General features: G+C 38.6%; 1 pseudogene; it reads left to right on the plus strand.

Moving 5' to 3' along the window:
- The first annotated feature begins 10,059 nt into the window (after positions 1 to 10,059).
- On the plus strand, positions 10,060 to 10,617 carry LOC136154407 (ferritin heavy chain pseudogene; annotated as a pseudogene).
- The last annotated feature ends 5,406 nt before the right edge of the window (positions 10,618 to 16,023 follow it).

A 16,023-nucleotide genomic window follows, 5' to 3' on the forward strand; every position in this document is an offset into this window, starting at 1 on the left:
TGCATTGGAAACAACCCTGAAGCTGGGAAAGATTGAGGGCAGAAGGAGATTGACCAAGGATGACACAATTCTTGAATGGCATCACCGATTCAGTGGACATGAGTTTGAGCAAGCTCCAGGAGATAGTGCAGGACAGGGAAGACTGGTGTGCTATAGTCTGTGGGGTCACAAAGAGTTGTATTCAACTGAGCGACTGAACAGCAACAACAAAGCAAGTTAAGATGAGTATTCACTTATCTAAAATATCCTAAAGTTCAATTGGTCTTATTCAAAATGTTTCATATTACTGTTAAAGTTTATTTATACCTTGTATCCATTTCATTTACTTGCCAAAAGAATATACTGTAGAAAAGATTTATATCTAGGATACATAAAGAATTCTTAAAACTCAACAATGAGAAAACAAGCAACCTAACTTATAAACACATACACACAATCTACAAGAATAAAGGGAAGAAAAATACATATATACATATTTCTACCAAAGAAGGTATACAGATGGCAAATAAGCATATGAAAAGATGCTCAGCATCATATGTCATTGCATGCATATTCATGTATACTCAGTCATGTCTGACTCTTTATGATCCCATGGAGTGTAGCCTGCCAGGCTCCTCTGTCCATGGAAATTTCAAGGCATGAAGACTGAAGTAGGTTGCCATTTCCTATTCCAGCATATGTCATTAGGGAAGTAGAAATAAAACCACAATGAGATCACTACACACCTAACAGAATAGTTAAAATCTGATAACTAACAATACCAAATGTTGACAAAGTGCAACAGGAGCATACATTCATCACTAATGGGAATGTAATGACACAATTATTTGGGAAGACAGTTTGACAGTTTTCTATAGAGCTAAGCATAGTATTCCAATAGGATCCAGCAATCATACTCTCCAGTTAATTGAAAACCTATGTTTACACAGTCTAAAGGTACCGAAAGCATACAGAGTTTGTTCTCTTATCACTGTAAAATTATGTTAGAAATCAATATCAAAGGATATCTGAAAATAACACAAAGGCCTAAACACAAATGTTTATGACAGCTTTATTTATATTTTGTCCCAAACTGGAAATAATCATATTATCCTTCGACAGGTCAATAGATAAACAAACTTGGTATTTGAGATGATGGATACTTCAGCAATAAAAAAGAAGAAACTATAGAGTCACACAACAACATGATTGAATCTTAAATGCATGTTGCTAAGCCAAAGATGCCCGATTCAAAAGTCTAAATATTGTATGACTGTTTATTTTACATTCTGGAAAAGAAAAATTATAGAGATGGAAAACAAATCAGCATTTGTCAGGGGTTGGGAGTGATTGATTACAAAGGGGACTCACAAAGAATATTTTAAGTTGATGAAACTGTACTGTACAGTACTAGGCAGAAGATACATGACTATGCATTTGTCAAAACACATAGAATAGTACATAACAGGGTGCAACTTTAATGTGCATGTGTGTTTATGCTCAGTCGTGTCTGACTCTTTGCAATTCCATGAACTGTAGCATGCCAGGCTCCTCTGTCCATAAGATTTCCCAGGCAAGAATACTGGAGCGGGTTGCCATTCCCTTCTCCAGGGGATCTTCCTGATCCAGGGATCAAACCTGCATCTCCTGCATTGGTAGGCAGATTCCTTACCACTGAGCCACCTGGGTAATATATGTATTTTTTAATCAGAGTATCCTGGAAAGAATGCCTACTGTGACAGATGAATTTAACTGTATTATCTATATATGATAAAATGGCATTGAAAGGGATAGGGAAAAAGGAGCTGACATAAGTGACTTTGGAAAATGATGTTTTGATTGGGAAATATAAGATGAGGCACAAAAATAACTGTACACAAACACAATTTTAGTTTGTAAGTTTGTTCCTCACAGGAATACAGTTTAAAAATATGAAAACACTTTTACACTAGGATAGAACAAATAAGTGAATAAATGGTAAACAATTTGGGCTTCCGGATGGCTCAGCGGGTAAAGAATCTGCCTGTAATGCAGGAGCCACAGAAGACTTGGGTTCAATCCCTGGGTTGGGAAGATTCCCTGGAGGAGGAAATGACAACCTACTCCAGTATTCTTGCCTGAAAAACTCCATGGACAGAGGAGCCTGGCAGGCTACAGCCCAAAGGGTCACAAAGAGTCAGACAAGACAGAGCACATGAGCACAAGGTGAGTCAAGGTGAGTCAGTAAAAGTAGTTACATAAGAGTAAGGGGCAAAAGCTAGAATGAACCACTTGATATTGGATTAGAGTCTCAGACATTAGTATGAACTCATGTTTAGTTTAATATGTATAGAGACAGACACCTACAGAAATGATTATAGATGTGTGTATATGCATATATTTCATAACTGTCTGCAGAGCAACTATAAACAATGACACCAAGTAGCAACAAACACATCTAGCATCTAGGCCTTAGTTTCTAAACATGGTTCTCCAAAATAACAAAAACAAAACAAAAAGCAGACATCTTTGGAGAAATGACTAATTCTAGGGCTAGGGCAATGAAACCACAAGATGAGTCTGAAGCATTATGTACTCCCAGGAAATAAGGAAACACTCAAAAACAAAAGGAGGGAAGCAGATCAAAGGAACATAAGAACTCAACTAAAGCAGCACTGGATGGCCTAAGCTGAAACAACTGGAGTAATAAAATTAATTATACTTGAAATTTTTAGAGATATATGAAATAAATATTTATGAGCCTATACTGATATAAATAACTGAATACATAGATAAATGGGGAGAAAGTACAAATTTTTCTTACAAAGAATTTCAAATAACATATGTAAATCCTCTTCCCTCCAGGAGATGGGGCTTTAAAAATCCCTCTCAGGAGTGTGGGATGGATTCCAAAAGAAAGAGTATAGAAAGGGAACAATAGTAACTTCACAGTGAAGACATCTGGCAGACTTCACCTTAACAAGTGATCAAGGCTAACGTCACCAGTGAAAACCCATGTACCCCTCTGACACAATGTGATGAGAAAGACATTTCACCTCTATGGTAATCTTCCTCCAAACCCCAAACCCTCATCTAATCAAGAGAAAATCACCTAATAAAGCCAAATACAAGGTCATTCTACAAAAGCCTGGCCAGTATATCTCAAAACTAATAAAGGTCATAGGAAATAAGGAAAGGCTGGGAACATGTCAGAGACCATAGAAGAGAGTTTACAGCTAAATTCAATGTGATATACTGAATTGGATCCTAGAACAGAAAAAAGACATAATTGTAAAAAAAAAAAAAAACCTGATAAATCTGAAAAAAGTCTAGAGTTTAGCTAAAAATACACTGACTGCTTTTTTAGTTTTAATATATGTACTATATAAAAGATTAACATTAAGGGAAGATGGGTAAAGAGTACATGAGGATTCTCTGTACTATATCTGCAAACTGTTTGATAAATCTACTATCCCCAAAAAAAGGTTTAGTTTTTTAAAGTGCATATTGCATTATAATGAATAAACACAGAATAAATATTAGGCATAGTAGAGAGAAACACTGTAGCTCCTGTAAAATGCAGATTGTGGACACACCCCTCTCCATTTAAATTGCATCTGAACTTTCTAGAAACGGAACCAAGAATCTGCCTTTCATATAGTCTACAGATGATTCTTACACATACCAAAATATGAGGATTCCATTGCTAGAGCCCTGTGCCTTTTACAGGCCCAAAAGGCTTTCAAACGCTTTAAAAACCAAAGTAGTAGTGGTATTAGCCAAGGTAACCAAATTTGGAGAAAATCAAAATTCAGCATATGCAAGACAGGAAAGGAAAAATAGTATGTATATAATTAGTGGGCACATAGGATAATGGAGTCATGACAGTTTGGCAAGCATCCAAGTGGCAGTTGAAAGACTAGAAGTGGAAGCAATTTGCTTATTCAAACAACCCTTCCTGGTTTGAAGAAAAGTGACATCACTATGGAGTGCAGAGGAACTACAACTGGCTTGTTCAGTCAACAGGCAAAAACCACCTTAGTATGAACTGATATTCCAAAAATGAATACTGCAGTACTGACAACCAAAAGCAAAACCACCAAGCTAATAAACAAATGCTCAAGCAAGCTGAAAGGCTCTGACTAGAATATTATATAATGAATAGACGAACAAGGGCATGAGAATAAACTATGAAAATCAACATGATGAAACTTACTGGTTAAATGAAGTCTAGTTGGTCTCAATTATGACACCCTGTGTGTCTCTGCCTAATCTTAGTCACCTACTACATTTACTACGGCAGACTTTTTGCTAGCTCAGGGAACCATTATTGAGCCTCAACAGATGCAGGTAGTCTGCAAACTTGCTGCGTTCCTGACCCACAGAGCATGTACCAGCTGTTCTGAGATACCCAATCATACTCACTCTGATTGAACCCACTTGGACACTCTGCCTGCATCAGTCTGCCCTCACTCATGTTTACTATCTGATGGTTAATTTTACATGTAAATTTAGCCTATGGATCCTGGTTGTTTGCTATAGAAGTTGCTGTGAAAATACAGTTTAGATGTGATTAACTTTTAAATCAGTAAACTTTGAGTAAATCAGATTATCCCTTCATAGTGTGCTTAGACATTGTCCAGTCAGTTGAAGGCCTTAAGAACAGAGACTGAAGTCTTTCTATAAAGAAAGAATTATGCCTCTAGACTGCATATAGAAATTCTGTCTGAGTTTCTAGCTTTCAGACTCAGTTCAGTTCAGTTCAGTTCAGTCGCGTCGGACTCTTTGCGAACCCATGAATTGCAGCACGCCAGGCCTCCCTGTCCATCACCAACTCCCAGAGTTTACTCAAACTCATGCCCATTGGGTCGGTGATGCCATCCAGCCATCTCATCCTCTGTCATCCCCTTCTCCTCCTGCCCCCAATCCCTCCCAGCACCAGGATCTTTTCCAATGAGTCAACTCTTCTCATGAGGTGACCAAAGTACTGGAGTTTCAGCTTCAGCACCAGTCCTGCCAATGAATGCCCAAGACTGATCTCCTTTCAGATGGACTGACTGGATCTCCTTGCAGTCCACGGGACCCTCAAGAGTCTTCTCCAATACCACAGTTCAAAAGCATCAATTTTTCGGCGCTCAGCTTTCTTCGCAGACTCAAGACTGCAACATAAACATTTACCTTAATTTCCAAGCTGCTAACCTACCCTGCAGATTTCCAGCTTCCAGGCCCCACAATCACATAAACCAAAGTTAATAGCCAATTCCTTAAAAGAAACCAAACTCCCTCTACATATATACATTGACCCTTGGACAACATGGGGTCAGGGCACAGTTAAAAACTGCATAATCCATGTCTGCATCTACAGATTCAACCAACCTGAATCATGTAGCCCTGCAGTATTCACTGAAAAATACCCATGCATAAGTGGCCCCACACAGTTCAAATTTATATGGATCAAGGGTCAACTGCATTACTACATTTTACCCAATTCTATATAATATCCTATTATATATCCAATCCAATCCAGTATAACATAATATAAATATCCTATTAGGTCTATTTCTCTGGAGAATCCTAACGAATGCATGTCCATTCGATCATTTTTCAACCAGTAACACCATAACCATCTTTTCTCATAATGAAATACACTGCGGCTATTTTACCATCGCTACACCCAATGACAATTTTTTAGGAAGCTATGGAATTCCAGTTAACCTATTTCAAATCCTAAAAGATGATGCTGTGAAAGTGCTACACTCAATATGCCAGCAAACTTGGAAAACTCAGCAGTGGCCACAGGACTGGAAATGGTCAGTTTTCAATCTAACCCCTAAGAAAGGCAATGTCAAAGAATGCCCAAACTACCACACAATTGCACTCATCTCACATGCTAACAAAGTAATGCTCCAAATTCTCCAAGCCAGGCTTCAACAATACATAAACCGTGAACTTCCAGATGTTCAAGCTGGTTTTAGAAAAGGCAGAGGAACCAGAGATCAAATTGCCAACATCCGCTGGATCATCGAAAAAGCAAGAGAGTTCCAGAAAACCATCTATTTCTGCTTTATTGACTATGCCAAAGCCTTTGACTGTGTGGATCACAATAAACTGTGGAAAATTCTGAAAGAGATGGGAATACCAGACCACCTGACCTGCCTCTTGATAAACCTGTAGGCAGGTCAGGAAGCAACAGTTAGAACTGGACATGGAAAAACAGACTGGTTCCAAATAGGAAAAGGAGTATTTCAAGGCTGTATATTGTCACTCTGCTTGTTTAATGTATATGCAGAGTACATCATGAGAAATGCTGAGCTGGATGAAGCACAAGCTGGAATCAAGATTGCTGGGAGAAATATCAATAACCTCAGATATCCAGATGACACCACCCTTATGGCAGAAAGTGAACAAGAATAAAGAGCCTCTTGAAAGTGAAAGAGGAGAGTGAGAAAGTTAGCTTAAAGCTCCACATTCAGAAAACTAAGATCATGGCATCTAGTCCCATCACTTCATGGCAAATAGATGGGGAAACAGTGGAAACAGTGTCAGACTTTATTTTTGGGGGCTCCAAAATCACTGCAGATGGTGACTGCAGCCATGAAATAAAAAGATGCTTACTCCTTGGAAGGAAAGTTATGACCAACCTAGACAGCATATTAAAAAACAGAGACATTACTTTGCCAACAAAGGTCCATCTAGTCAAGGCTATGGTTCTTCTAATAGTCATGTATGGATGTGAGAGTTGGACTATAAAGAAAGTTGAGCACTGAAGAATTGATGCTTTTGAACTGTGGTGTTGGAGAAGACTCTTTAGAGTCCCTTGGACTGCAAGCAAATCTAACCAGTCCATCCTATAGGAGATTAGTCCTGAGTGTTCATTGGAAGGACTGATGTTGAAGCTGAAACTCCAATGTTTTGGCCACCTAATGCAAAGAACTGACTCATTTGAAAAGACCCTGATGCAGGGAAAGATTGAAGGTAGGAGGAGAAGGGGATGACAGAGGGTGAGATGGTTGGATGGTATCACCGACTCAATGGACATGAGTTTGAGTAAACTCTTGGAGTTTGTGATGGACAGGGAGGCCTGGAATGTTGCGGTCCATGGGGCCACAAAGAGTCAGACATGACTGAGTGACTGAACTGAACTGAGCACCCAATGACATTTTTTCTAGGAAGGTATGAAATTTAGATAAGTTACAATAAATATATAGATAATTTCCATTTTTGTCCTTTGCACCAAATAGCATAGAATCACTATTTTATATCCTGGCTGAATATCAGAATCACTTGTGGCACTTCTTACAAGTACAGTTGATCCTTGAACAACATGAGTTTGAACTGTGTGGATTCACTTATCATACAGTACTACTCAATCTGGGGTTGACTGAATCTGAAGATGTGGAACCATAGATATAAAAGGCTGACTGTAAAATCATACCTGAATTTTAGACTGTGTTGGGGTTCACACCCATAACCCCAAAGTTGTTCAAGGGTCAATTGTACATATGCCCTGGACCTGCTAAGAAATTGAGAATTTCCTCAAATAATTTTGATTCACAGTCAAGAGTTGAAACCCTTGGGCATAAAGTCATTTGACTACAGTATCTGCAAGAGGATATAGTCCAAGATCACCTTTTTAAAATAAAAGGCTTAAGAGTAAGGGAAAACAAATCACTTATTCAAATTCCCCAAAAAGGTTAAGAATGAACAGTATCAGGCTAATATTTTTTCCACATTTCTAGAAAGTATCTTTTATTTTCCTATATAGAAATTTCCAGAAAAAATACAAGTGGTGTTCCTATCACTCATGCACATAGTGTATGCATATTTTATCATCTGATCCACACCTCCAGTTCAGATTGATTATTTCCTAAATATTATAATCTAACAGAGGCAGCTCTATTTTATAAGGTAGTTCAAGCCATGTACACATGAAATTATCTGGTATCTCTAATTTTCTCGAAGAGATCTCTAGTCTTTCCCATTCTATTGTTTTCCTCTATTTCTTTGCATTGTTCACTATCTTATCTCTCCTTGTTATTCTTTGGAACTCTGCATTCAGAAGGGTATATATCTCTCATTTTCTGCTTTGCCTTTCACTTCTCTTCTTTTCTCAGCTATTTTAAGGCCTCCTCAGACAACCATTTTGCCCTCTTGCATTTCTTTTCCTGGGGATGCTTTGTTGACCACCCTCTGTACAATGCTACGAACCTGCATTCATAGTTCTTCAAGCACTCTATCAGATCTAATCCCTTGAATCTACTTGTCACTTCCACTGCATAATCATAAAGAATTTGATTTAAATAATACCTGAATGGCCTAGTTGTGTTCCTTACTTTCTTCAGTTTAAGCCTGAATTTTGCAATAAGGAGCTCATGATAAGCAAACATAGAATACAATTTTATCTCACTGAGAAATTGATCATGTAGCTCTCTTCCATGTTTAATGTATGATTCTAACATTAAAATCAACTTATCAAAAAGACAGTGTTATTATTCTATTTCTTTACAGACTCAACAATTAAATGCCTCTATAACTGCTTAAATAGGTTTACAGTGTGACATTCGATATTTGATCCTTTGCTTCCTTCATAAACGATTATAAGATAGCATGAGCTTTCTAAGAGAAATAGAGACCCTCTCAATAGGTAAGTTAATCAAAGCCATTGTAATAAAACCTTAAGTGAAAACTGCTATATTGTCCAAACTAAAGCCGTCTGAGAGCACTTAGAACAGTCCATCACTTGATCTTGTACCTTGAGAACAGAGATCATGTTTGACTCTTTTTTGTATCTCCAGAGTCAAACAGTGTCTGACACATAATTGGACTATATAAATGGCTGTTGAATTAATGTGATGCACAAATAAATTAATTAAAAATACCTAGATTGGTCTATGTCTCCTACTATGATATCCTTAACTTCTAAGAAAATATATTGACCTTTTAATTTCAAATACATGCATAATATATGTATTTACTTGAGACAATAAAGAAAGAAAAACAGCAGTTTGTTTTGTTTTGGTCTGATTCACTGGAATATAAATCCCATAGGAACAGACTCTTTGTTACTAATATATACCCAAATCTCAGATCAGTGCCAGGGGCCACATTAGGTAATCAATAAATATCTGTTGAAGGAATGAATGAAAGACAATTTGAGATCAATGGCATTTCCTACCACTGTGGCTCATTCCATCCAACATAATTGAGGGGTTAAAAAAATGCTTGCTGAATGGCAGTGAAAGGACAAATGAGGCTGGAGGGGATGAATATATCCACATGTGCTTTCTCTAAGAATGCATCTAAGTCTTTTGTTTTCTGACAGAGAAAAGAGAAGTTTGCAGTTACCCAAGAGGAAGGAAATTGGTAAGTGAGGTGAAAGGGCTGGGTTTCCACGACTGTGCTGAAAGATTAGGAGATGAGCAAAAACAAAGGGAGCAAGCATCAAGTTCAAAAAGAGTGAATGCTGCAGAGGTGCAAAGATTCACTGAGGCTCTGGAGGTGGCACTCCGCTGTCAGACAAGTGTGAACTTGACCAGAAACAGAAAAGTGGACATCACTGGGGTTAATGAGATCCAGGAACCCAAAGAAGAACCTATCAGAAGTGTCATCAGTATGGGTGTTGAAGTCACTGAGGAGAGCTCTCTTCAAATAGAGCTCTGTAATAGTAAAGATAACCATGATACCAGAAGAGGACTGTTTAATGAAACAATCACAATAGGGCACCATTCAAATAAGTTGTACACAGAAATCACGCACCTAATTAACTCCAACTGGTTGCACTTATATTAGTGAATGACATTTTAATATTATACAAGCCAGACGCTCAGCGTAGTCTCCCCGCCTCAGCCAGGCCTGGGTGGAACCTGGAACACCGCGCTCGCGCCCTTCTATGACCCCAACGGATTCTCTCCGGCTTCCGGAACCTCAAAAACGGACTCGCCTTCCTGTCCATGGCGGAGCCCACTGCCTAACCCCAGAGCCCATCCTGGGAACGCCTCGAAGATCCCGTCGCAAGGCTGCCTCCGTGCCCGCTGCTGCCAGACCCGCGGCTGCTGCTTCACCTCAGCTTTCACCGTGGCCTTCGCGCCCGCCGTGCCCAAGCCGCCAGCCATGATGGCCGCTCCCTCGTCTGTGAGCCAGAACTACCACCCAGACTGCGAGGCCGGCGTCAACGGTCAAATCAACCTGCAGGTCTACGCCTCCTATGTGTACCTGTCCATGGCCTTGTACTTCGACAGGGACGACGTGGCCTTGAAGCGCTTCTCCCACTTCTTCCTGCGCCGTTCTCACAAGCATAAGGAGCAGGTCGAGGGCCTGATGCGCCTGCAGAACCGTTGCGGGGGCCGCTTCTGTCTGCGAGACCTCAGAAAGCCTGACCGCACTAACTGGGAGAGCGGCCTCCAGGCCATGCAGTGCGCCCTGCACCTGGAGAAGAGCGTCAACCAGAGCCTGCTCGACCTGCACCAGCTGGCCACCGACAAGAAGCACCCTCACCTGTGTCACTTCCTGAAGACCCGCCACCTGGACCAGCAGGTTGAGTTCATCAAGGAGCTGGGGGACCATGTCAGCAACCTGCAGAAGATGGGGGCGCCGGAAGTCAGCATGGCAGAATACCTCTTTGACAAGCTCACCCTGGGTGACGGTGACAAGGAGGACTGAGCTTGAACTGGACCTTTTTTTTCTTCCAGTTTTACCAGGTCTTCAAATAAAGTTATTAGTTGATGCATAAATACGGGTCTCTGATTCGTATGTGCAAATCTCTCCTTTTAACTTTCAAACAGGTATCCAGGAGTCTCTCCACCCACCGATGCCCCATCTGTGTGCAGCTCAGGACCTCCACAGACGGAAGACCTTACATGGGACCTTGGAAAACACAAAATCCATCTTCCCCTTATAAACAATGTGGGTATATGGGCTAGACTGGGGTGGGGTGGGATGGGGTGGGGGTGAGGCAGGGCCCTGGTGAATGTGGGTGCATGTGCATAGTAAAAGTATAGAAGTACAGCCTGAAAATTATGATTGTAGTTTCCTCTGGCGAAGAACTTAAGGGAATGGGATTGGGCAGGGCTTAAAATAAAGGGAGTCTTCAGTTTCATCTGAACTGTTTATATCCATTAAAGTATACAAATATTATTGGTTAAGTATGAGTAGCAAGCCCTGGAGAAGGAAATGGCAACCCACTCCAGTATTCTTGCCTGGAAAGTTCCATGGACAGAGGAGTCTAACGGGTCCATGGAGTCGCAAAGAGTCAGACACGACTGAGTGCTATCCACACACACACATGAATAGCAAGATGGAGTGTTGAGAGGATGACTTGGGAGTCTGAATGGTAGAGAACCTCTTTGACAAGTTCACTCTTGGCAACAGTGATTATGGAAAAATGAGTGTTAAAGCTGGCTTGCCCATTAACATGGAGGTGACTTCCTATGGTCAGTAGTGCCTGGCATGCATATTGCAATAACTAAACTTTCACTTATGTATGTTTTCTTTTCTTTGTGTCATATGTATATATGTTTGCATGGATGTGTGTGTATATATATGTATATACATTTTTATTCCAACCAGCTGCAGAGTTCATTTTAAATCTCTAGACTAGATTCTGAATGTATGCTTAAGAAGATGCCCTTTGTTGAAAAGCAGTTAGGTGATTACATTACTGGAAATGATATAGCTGCTTCCAAGACCTTTCCTGAGCCTGGCTGTATTTCTGCCCTTGGGTTTTATACATCTAACTTGATTTAGTTATTATTTGCTACCAAGAGAACTTAATAATATGTCTTATTATCAACACACTTTTACCAGCCTCTGCTGTAATTATCTACAGTAAAATAAATAGCTCTTCTAGGGTAATACATGACATTTTTCTCTTCATCCTTACCACAGAGTCTACTGAAAAGAAGAAGAATCAAAGGGTGGAAGGGATCAAATGAAAACAATTGCCTGAATGAAAATAGAAAATACTGAAGGCTGCTACCACATGCATCCCTTCTCACTCAGAAGTATTTCCCTCATAATTTATAGAATTTTAATTCCTTAGACCAACCTTCCAAAGAATGTATTCAGTATCAGGCAGTGCCACAAAAACATTCACAAGTGTTCAGTGAAAAATTTTTATGAATCAAAGTAACAGGATTTCGTGTTTGTTTCTTTTTCAGTTATGGCTTACTCTAGGAATTTTATGAATGATGTAAAAAATATGCATTGTGACTTTATAACACAGGGATAAGGTATTCAAGGTTTCCCAAACATTCTGATCATGGGAGCCTTCTTCTACTAAACCTCACAGAACAGTATTCCAAAGAAAATAGCTTTGGAAAAAATGTGAAAAGGCTCCCACCATGTTGTTCCAGAAGCACATCAGTTCAGTTCAGTTGAGTCGCTCAGTCGAGTCCGACTCTTTCTGACCCCATGGACTGCAGCACACCAGGCCTCCCTATCCATCACCAACTCAGACAGACTGAAAACCACAATCATAGAAAACTAACCAATCTAATCACATGGACCACAGCCTTGTCTAACTCAATGAAACTATGAGCCATGCCGTGTAGGGCCATCCAAGACGGACGGGTCACGGTGGAGAGTTCTGACAAAACATGGCCCACTGGAGAAGAGCACAGTAAACCACTTCAATATTCGTGCCTTGAGAACCCCATGAACAGTATGAAAAGACAAAAAGACAGGACACTGAAAGATGAACTCTCCAGGTTGGTAGGTACCCAATATACTACTGGAGATGATTATAGTAGGTTGGAAAATAACAAGGTAATTAAAATAAGCTTCTCAACAAGAATATTTCAGTCTGGTCCATCTTGCTAACCACAGCTTTTACTTGTCTACTGTTTGGCAGCTTAATTCAAGTTAACAAACATTTATCCTCAATAAATGAGTTTGTGTTGGGAAATCAAAGTTAAATAAGACATGTACTTGATCCAGTTAAGCTAAATATATTAGCATTTTGCCAATTTTCCAAGAGCAAAATGCAAGTATAATATGAGATTATTTTAATAACCAATTAAACCAAGACTATAGCTAGGGAGTGTTTTTGTTTATTAGTCTCCATTTTATCTTTATAAAGAGGCATGCTACCCAGATGTTCAACAAACTCACAAACAGGAATGCAGCAATTCTTAATAAGTATGAGGAATAATGCAGGCCAGCTCTTCTTCCTCTCAGAATGATGGATTTTAAATGAATCTAAAGCATCATCATAATGACAATCATCTGGTTAAATTATGCTGTTGAAATAACATGTTAAGGATCTTCTTCTTCTTAATAATCAGTAATGTTACCTGATAGAATTCCAGGAAGAGCAATAATACAAAATGATTAACAGATTAAATTTTAGCAAATAAGATCACTCATTTGTTTACATATTTTACCCTGTTGTTGCCTAAAAACAGAGGAGCACCTGAAGGTATGTTTTACTAGTGTAGATCACTTTGGATTCTTCTAAGGACTGGTTTTAAAACACCTTTCCAGAAGTAATTAAAAAAACAAAACAAAACAAAACACTTATTTCCACTGTAGATTTGAATATGTGAGTGACCTACAGGTAAAGGTAATCTTTAAAAAAAAAATTAGGGCAGCCTTAATGGCAGTTTATTTTATATAAGAAAGAAATACACATACTTGCTGAAAGCTTTTACAGCGTCAGTAGCTTGCATCTGCTAATAAAAACAGCCTACACTTCCTGAGAGCTCACCATATATTAGGCATCAGGTTAAGATATTTACATGAATTACCTCATTTCTGTCTCATAACAACATGATGTAATGCTATTATTACCCGCATTTTACAGATAATCACAGGGAAGCCAAAGACATGCATTAATTCCCTGATGTCCCACAGTTTAATAAGTGACAGAACTTTAAACACAAGGACCTGTGAATTTAAACATTAGTCTATATGGTAATGAGTAAATGAGTTTACAAGCTCTTAGAATTATGATAATGTGACAAAATCTGCTGTGAGAATGTAGGAGGGGAGAGATCCTACAAAGCTGGTTTAAGAGTAATTTCACTTCAGTAAAGCACATCTATAACAAGATCAATCAGCTAAGTAAAACAAATTGACATGGTCTCAAAAGTCAAAGAGATTTCTGAAATTATTCTAATAATGACAGCAAATATGAAGATAAAGCATTCTGCTTTGTATTAATGTGACTGCACAGGTACAAAAAGGTGAACCATGGCTTGATTGGGCAGAAGGCAGCTGCTGGGATCTTTTGAAGAAAATCATTAGAGACAAGAGATAAAAATAGAAACATGAAATGTAAATAGGAAGAATTTTAAATGGCTAGTCAAGTGAGCACATTTAACCAATCAATATAATGTTTAGTAAGAAACAAAATTACATGAGTGAACATTGATTTCCCAACCCAACATTCTGTGATTAGTAACAAAGTATTATTTCTTTGTTGCTACCGATCTGAACTTCATATTTTAAGTATAACTATTCAATCCCTTTTACTTCTCTAGAGGCCTCTAATAAAGTTCTAGGATATAGAATCTGTTTTTCTATACTCTCCCAAAGTTTGCTTTTTTTGTTTCTAAACATAGAAAGAGTGGGAGTGGCAGGCCTCAGTAGTCATTGTCATCCTATTAATTAGAAAAGGATGAATTTATGATAGAACATATTCATACATTTAAGTGTTTTCTCTAAGAATTCACCTAAACCTTTTTGTTTTCTGTCATAGAAAGCAGAAGCTTAAACTTAAAAGAAGGAAATTGGCAAGTCAGGTTAAGGGGATAAGGAAATTACTCAAACTGTCCATTTTGGCACCCAGATAGGGCAAAAAGAATGCGTTTCTAGGACTGTGCTTAAAGATTAAGAGACTTATAGACAATAAAGAAAGTAAAGAACAAAATGAATAAGAAGGAAAGATGGAGAGCTGGAAAGACTAAGACTTTGAGACGGTGTTCTGCTGTCACAGAAGTGTGAACTGAATCATGAGCAGAAGGAGAAAGTAGAATTCACTGGAATAATAATGGTCTAGGAACTGAATGAGAAGATTATCAGAAGTATCATTAGCATCAACATAGAGTCTTCCCTGTATATCTAGGTGATTTGCTTTGTTTTATGGATTCCACACGTGCAGTATGCCAAGACCTTAAAATAATACAAAACATAATCATCTACATTTCCATAACACCCTAAATGTAATATCCCATGGTAGTTGGTTTTTCTTATTTTCACTTCACATAGAGCCCTTCTTATTATAACTACAAAATTCATTCAGACATTTTCCCTCTTATTCCAACACATCTTAAGACTATAAAAGATAAAGAGGTCAAGATGTCAGGTGTTAAGGTGTTAAGACATTTTAGAATCGGAAGATTTGACTACGATCATGTCCCTTAGGTTTACGAAAAGCCAGTCTGAAGTGTGTTTGTTAAAAACACACAGGATTTAGCTAATTTGAGGCCTAAGGGCAGTCAGAAAGAACAAAGGGGGCATATAAAATATATATTCAGGTTATTTAAACTATATATACAGGAGTTCAGGCATTGAGCCTCACTTGCCTTCATACAGCTGCCATGAAGTCATTTGGAGAACAAACATATACATTTGTCTTGGGTGGTTAAGTTCATTAAGCTATGGAAGGTCAGATGTCAGTATGGGAAATAATTGAGCTGCCATGGTCAAGCAACAGCAATTCAGTGGTTCTGAAAGGTGAAAGGGAAGTGACATATATGTGTGCCAATAGGACTCCAGCACCACATGTTTGAAGCTAGCTATGTCAACGTATCTTTCCCTAGCTGTACAAAATACCCTAGTACAACTGATTTATTTTTTTCTTTTTTTTAAAGGCACATAAAATTCTGTATTGGTTGAAGTTTAAAAAATCCATTGATGCTTATCAAACTATGAGTTGTTTTGTGCGCTAAAGTTATAAAATGAGCAAATTTATATTTTTGCTCCTACTTTATAATAATATACTTACTATCTCATTTTTGTTGTAAGAGACTAATATATTTAATATAAAATAAATTAGAATCTAAAGTGCATAATGGGAACTGAAATTATTAGAGTTTGAAGAATGGGGTGATATTTGTGAAATTACAG

The sequence above is a fragment of the Muntiacus reevesi genome, chromosome X (assembly GCF_963930625.1).
Source record: "Muntiacus reevesi chromosome X, mMunRee1.1, whole genome shotgun sequence".
Taxonomy (NCBI): Eukaryota; Metazoa; Chordata; class Mammalia; order Artiodactyla; family Cervidae; genus Muntiacus; species Muntiacus reevesi.